This window comes from Solanum verrucosum, unplaced genomic scaffold (genome assembly GCF_900185275.1).
Source record: "Solanum verrucosum unplaced genomic scaffold, falcon-dt-bn FXZP01001158.1, whole genome shotgun sequence".
NCBI classification, from domain to species: domain Eukaryota; kingdom Viridiplantae; phylum Streptophyta; class Magnoliopsida; order Solanales; family Solanaceae; genus Solanum; species Solanum verrucosum.
Window position 1 is genome coordinate 1 of NW_026019607.1, and position 6,359 is coordinate 6,359.

The window sequence follows — 6,359 nt, forward strand, 5'->3', positions numbered from 1 at the left end:
ATCTTATATGTACTTAAAAATATAGAAATAATCGAAATAAGAAGAATAATATGGGAAAGAATATTTAATGATTACGAATCATAAGATATATTAAATCAAGAATGGTATGAAATAGACCTACATGATTTAGACTTTGAAAGAATAGAATGATATGATTTAGAAATAAATTCAGATTAAAATGAACCATGAATATTTACAATATTGGATAAAATCTATGGAAGATATAAAACTATTAGAACAATTAATGGAGGAAAATTTATATATGTACCAAAGAACCGAAGATATGTTATATCTAGAATATATCATAAATAATATTAAAGAAATATTTAGATTAAAACAACTATCGGAAGAATATTACAATAAATATTATTACATTTTACCATGAATTTCACACTACCAAAAAATAACATTAAAGAGATATCAAGATTAAGACACTTAACAAAAATTTTTATAATAAAATCTTTAAAATAAAATACTCACCTATCACACTAACACCTACCACACTACCACTTCTATGAATTCCTCAGTTACCAATTCCGCACCGAAGTAATGAAGTATTAAGTTTATGTGTTGGCTTAGACCTTCCTCCCTATCAGATGAATTTAATACAAGTCAATATGTATTTGATCGCTAGTTTGATAATTTGTATTCTCCTAAACTGAGTAATATATGATTGGAATAATGTAACTAGAGTTCTGATTTTTACTTGACATTAATTAATAGTAGACTCTCCATCTGAATTAGGTTTGTATACATTTATGGAGTGAATCATCGGTCATTGTATATGTATATTGTATGAATAGTTCTCCAATCCCATAAATTGGTTTTTCAAGATGCATGAATGTATATGTATGTGATGAGTTTGAATATAACTATTGAATGTTTATATGACTGCTTGTTTGATTTGATCTATTGTAACTATTATTTTATTCTCAGATTCAACATGTCTCCTTTTAATCCCCTTAGTACTATTTTGGATCATAACAAACTTGAGGGTCTTAACTATGCTGATTGGAGGAGAAATCGTGACTTCGTGTTAATTGATAAAGAGTATAAGTTTGTACTCTATGAGGAATGTCTATTGAAACAAGATGAACAGTCTAGTGATGAGGATAAGGTAGCTTATCAGAAATGACGCAAAACTGATGAGATGACGCGGTGTTCCATTATGGCTTCAATGTTAAATGTGCTGCAACATCATCCATCATCAAGTTTTGAAATTTTGGAAACTCTCAAACAATTGTTGGTGGCTAGGGTCGATCAGATAAGTAGACTTCCATGAGATCTTTCATGAACACTAACATGGTTGAAGACACTCCTGTTAGAGACCATGTTCTGAAGATGATAGGTCTTCTAATTGACCTAGAGGTCTTGAGGGATGAAATTGACAACGACTCCCAAGTTGAGATGATATTGTAGTCTCTACTTGACAGTTTTCAACAGTTTTGCCTAAATTATAATGCGATAAGATGAATCTATGTTTGGCACAATTGTTGAATGAGCTGCAAGCGGTAGAGGCAATTGTCAAAAAATCGACATCATCTATGACACTGTATGTTGAGAAAGGTTCTACTTCTAAATCGCAAGGTGGACAAAAGAAGAAAATGGCTCACAAAACTAAGGCAATTGAACCTCCAACTGGGGGCATGAAAAAACTTAAGGGCAAGTTTTTTCATTGCAAGATGCCAAACCATTAGAAGGCGCATTGTCCAGTTTTCTTAGCCAAGAAGAAAAAACAATCCAGGTAACTCACTTTCACTCTTCGTTGAAACATATTTAGAGGTTGTTTCTACCAATTCATGGTATGTAGCCTCAGTATCCACTGATCATATATGCACTACTTTGCAGGGGTTTCAAGAAACTTGCAAGCTGATTAGAGGTGAAGTTAGCATTTTTCATGCGGATGGTTCAACAGTTCTACTTTTAGCAATAGAAAATATCTCCTTTTTTTTGTTTGATAGTGGTAGAGTTTTAATTTTAAACCGGACCGGTAGATTTATGATTCTGGTTCATGAAATAAGTTAAGTATTGATCTAAAAGAAACTAATCACTGAATCAAATTCGTCAGTAATTTAGTTTATTGATTAGTACCTATAATCTTGACATGGGGAATTACATAAGTGTTTAATGGGGAATTTCGAAATACAAATAGAGGAGTGTAATTACGAATTTCTAGTGGAATGATTTGTAATTTATTATGGTAAGAATAATTCAAATTAATTATTTGAAATTATTTCCACAATAGGAAGCCTCGGTAATTAATTATGTGGTCCCTACCATGCCCGTATTTAAGTGGAACTCAGAATCCTATTTTATAGTAGAAGAAGGAAAAGTTGTGTGCAATTTCTCTTCTTGAAGAAAAAGGATTTGTATTTTCTTCTCCTTTTTGGACTGGGAAGAAATCTCTATAAGTAAGGATTCTTCTAACCTAGAAAGACATTCAGTTTTCTGTATGATAATTGCCCACTCAAGTATTGAGAGAGTTCAATTGTTAGTTTTGAGATCACTGTAGAAGACCGTAGAGCCGAAGTTTGATTTGTTTCAAGATATCTGCACACGCTTTAAGAGGTAATCCTTGAGTTAATTTTCATAATGCTTTGTAGGTGATACATATTTGTGGTTGTTGTTTATATTCATGCATGATGTATGATTCTGTAATGCTTCCGTAGTGTATGCTATTTTCTAACAACTAATTCTAATTAATAAGCCTTGACTTATTTAATGTAGACTTAAGCAACCAATAACAAATTAATTGAATCCTAAAAATTTAATTCAATGGACTACGGTACATTATAAATAGGCCATCCTATTAGCACAACTTAAACCCACAAATTAAGCTTGAAAAAAAGAAGCAAGAGAAAAGAAAACATTTGAACAAGCAATGGCTGCTTCTTCTCCTATTAAGTGTCGCCCCTTGGCAAATTATCATCCAACTGTTTGGGGATATCATTTCCTTTCTTATACTCCTGTCAGTCACACATATTTCTTTAATAAATTTTTTTCTATGTTAATTATTGTCTAAATATTACAACGATACGTTTAAGACGTAACATAATATTTGATTTATTAATTAATTAACATATGATGAGTATTTTTCGGATGCAGGAAATTACTAACCAAGAAAAAGTTGAAGTTGATGAGTACAAAGAAACAACCAGGAAAATGCTGGTGGAAGCTCCAGAGGGTAGTGAACAAAAACTTGTGTTGATAGACACAATGCAACGATTGGGAGTGGCATATCATTTCGATAATGAAATTGAAACATCCATTCAAAACATTTTTGATGCTTCCCAACAGAACGATGACAACCTTTACATTGTTTCTCTTCGTTTTCGACTTGTGAGGCAACAAGGCCATTACATGTCTTCTGGTAATTGTACTCCATCCTTCATTATTTCTCTTCGTTTTCTACTTGTGGGCATTAATTGAGTCCTGCAACTTTTAATTCTTATAACTAACAATGAACATGATGTTTAACTAGATGTCTTCAAGCAATTCACCGAACAAGATGGAAAATTCAAGGAAACGCTTAGTAATGATGTCAAAGGATTATTAAGTTTGTATGAAGCATCACATCTGAGAGTGCGCGATGAGGAGATTCTTGAAGAAGCTCTTACCTTTACCACTACTCATCTCAAGTCTATTGTCTCCAACTTGAGCAATAACTCTCTTAAGGTTGAAGTAACTGAAGCCTTAAGTCAGCCTATTCGCATGACTTTAGCAAGGATGGGTGCAAGGAAATACATATCCATTTACGAAATTAACGATGCACACAACTATTTGCTTTTGAAATTTGCTAAATTGGATTTTAACATGCTGCAAAAGTTCCACCAAAGAGAGCTTAGTGAGCTTACAAGGTTGAACATTATTTGATCTATATATCTTTTTTAATTAGATGAGTAATGGTAATTTGGAATTAATAAAAAATGTAATGCATGCAACAAAATCGTTGTTCTTGTGATGTATGTAGGTGGTGGAAAGATTTGGATTTTGCAAATAAATATCCATATGCAAGAGACAGATTGGTTGAGTGTTACTTTTGGATATTAGGAGTGTATTTTGAGCCAAAATATAGTCGTGCTAGAAAAATGATGACAAAAGTACTCAAGATGACCTCCATTATTGACGACACTTTTGATGCTTATGCAACCTTTGACGAACTTGTGACTTTCAATGATGCAATCCAGAGGTAAAACATCAAAATTTCACAAGTAAAATAATCTTTTTGACAATCCCTCACTAATGAATAGGAGAAAGTAAATATGTTTTCCTGTTGTTATTATAAAATCTATATATATATAGACGAGGTGTAAGAGTTAATTAGCTTGTGGTTTTGATGATATATTAGATGGGATGCTAATGCAACCGATTCAATACCGCCATATATGAGACCTGTTATCAAGCTCTTCTAGACATTTATAGTGAAATGGAACAAGTGTTGTCCAAAGACGGTAAATTGGACCGTGTATACTATGCAAAATATGAGGTAATATTATTGTTTACCTAACCCACATAATTATATCAATTAAGTAAATTTTGATAATTCAACTGGTTGACTATCTACATTTTCAGCTTATCTTATTAATTAGTGAGAATTTAATTTCGATTCCCATGTTATAATACCCTCCTTATTTGCTATGAAAACGTTACCATTAATTCCAAAAGGAAAAAAGATACTAGCTAGTAGTAATTGTCTAGCTTAAATTACTTGTTATTGTTTTTAGATGAAAAAGTTGGTGAGAGCCTATTTTAAGGAAGCCCAATGGTTAAATGATGCTAACTATATTCCAAAATATGAGGAGCACATGGAGAATTCACTTGTAAGCGCTGCCTATATGATGGCATCAACAACTTCCTTGATCGGTATGGAGGAATTTATATCCAGAGACACTTTTGAATGGTTGATGAATGAGCCTTTGATAGTTCGAGCTTCCTCATTGATTAGCAGAGCAATGGACGATATTGTTGGACATGAAGTAAGTACAACAATAAGTATATGCGTAATGATCATTGAGATCTGAAACATTAATTAAGATTCAAACTTTCATTAAATACAAATAAATGAGGTATAATAGTGACTTGACTTATCAAAAACAATAGTACTTCTTATGTTTCACTTTGTGTGAGGGCCAAACTAACTACTCTCCTGTGTAAATTTTTATTACTATACAATCTTTTAAGTTTTCTTTTTAGATAAAATTTATATTTTAAAAAAATACTAGAAGTCACAGCAATCTATTGTTCAAAATATTACAAAAGTTTCTATATTGTATTACAAAAATTAAAAGAGAAAGAAAGAAAACATATAGTCCTAGTTGCTTGAAGAACATATGATGTTGAATAGTTTGGATTTGCTTCAAATATATCTGCATATGATACAGAAGGAACACATATATTGTGTGTATTCGATTTAATTACTTCAAATTCTTAAAAGTTAGCTAAGAAGCCTACAATATAATACAAAAAATAATGTTTAAAATGTATTAATTATATACATGGAATATATTGAAATCTATTTATTTCATGTAGGATGAACAAGAAAGAGGACATGTAGCTTCAATTATTGAATGTTACATGAAAGAGTATGGAGCTTCAAAGCAAGAGACTTACATTAAATTTCAGAAAGAGGTCACCAATGCATGGAAGGACATAAACAAAGAATTATTCCGTCCAACTGAAGTACCAATGTTTGTACTTGAACGAGTTCTAAATTTCGCACGTGTGATAGACACATTATATAAAGAGGAAGATGGATACACCAACGCCAAAGGCAAACTTAAAAAACATGATTAACTCGATACTGACTGAATCTGTCAAAATATAAATATAATGATGAAATTGCATCTTCATCAATCAAATATTAAGAGCAAAATAAGGCATATACAATAAATTCAAGTATACCCCTCATATTTTTGGGGTAACTTTCCTTAACTGGACAACCTGACTTCAAAAGGGCACATCTCACTCATCCAAACTCGAAACTTAGCAAACTAGTTGGGGTTGGAAAGATAATCTAAAGACCTTTTATTTGATATCTTATGGGCCACCCAGCTCATTGTATACTGAAAGTTACGGTCGATTGAAGTTGAGCCAAAACATAAAAAATCTTAGAAATAGCTTGAATGAATTCTCTTTAGTTCTTTTTGGAACTCAAGGTGCTTCATCTAGTGATCTTAACACTTGCCTTAATTCAATCAAAAATTAATTTGAGACGTGAGATTTTCCTTTCGAACAATGTCCAAGGCCACACAATCTAATCCAACAGGTAATCACAATAATATTACAGAAATAACAACACCCATATCATATAATTTGAAAAATGGGTCAAATCAACGCAAAAACCCAATTCTGAAAATGAG

At 31.9% G+C, this 6,359-nt stretch overlaps 1 pseudogene; it reads left to right on the forward strand.

The window, feature by feature from the left end:
* The first annotated feature begins 2,881 nt into the window (after positions 1-2,881).
* On the forward strand, positions 2,882-5,824 carry LOC125822016 (sesquiterpene synthase 9-like; annotated as a pseudogene).
* Positions 5,825-6,359: the final 535 nt, after the last annotated feature.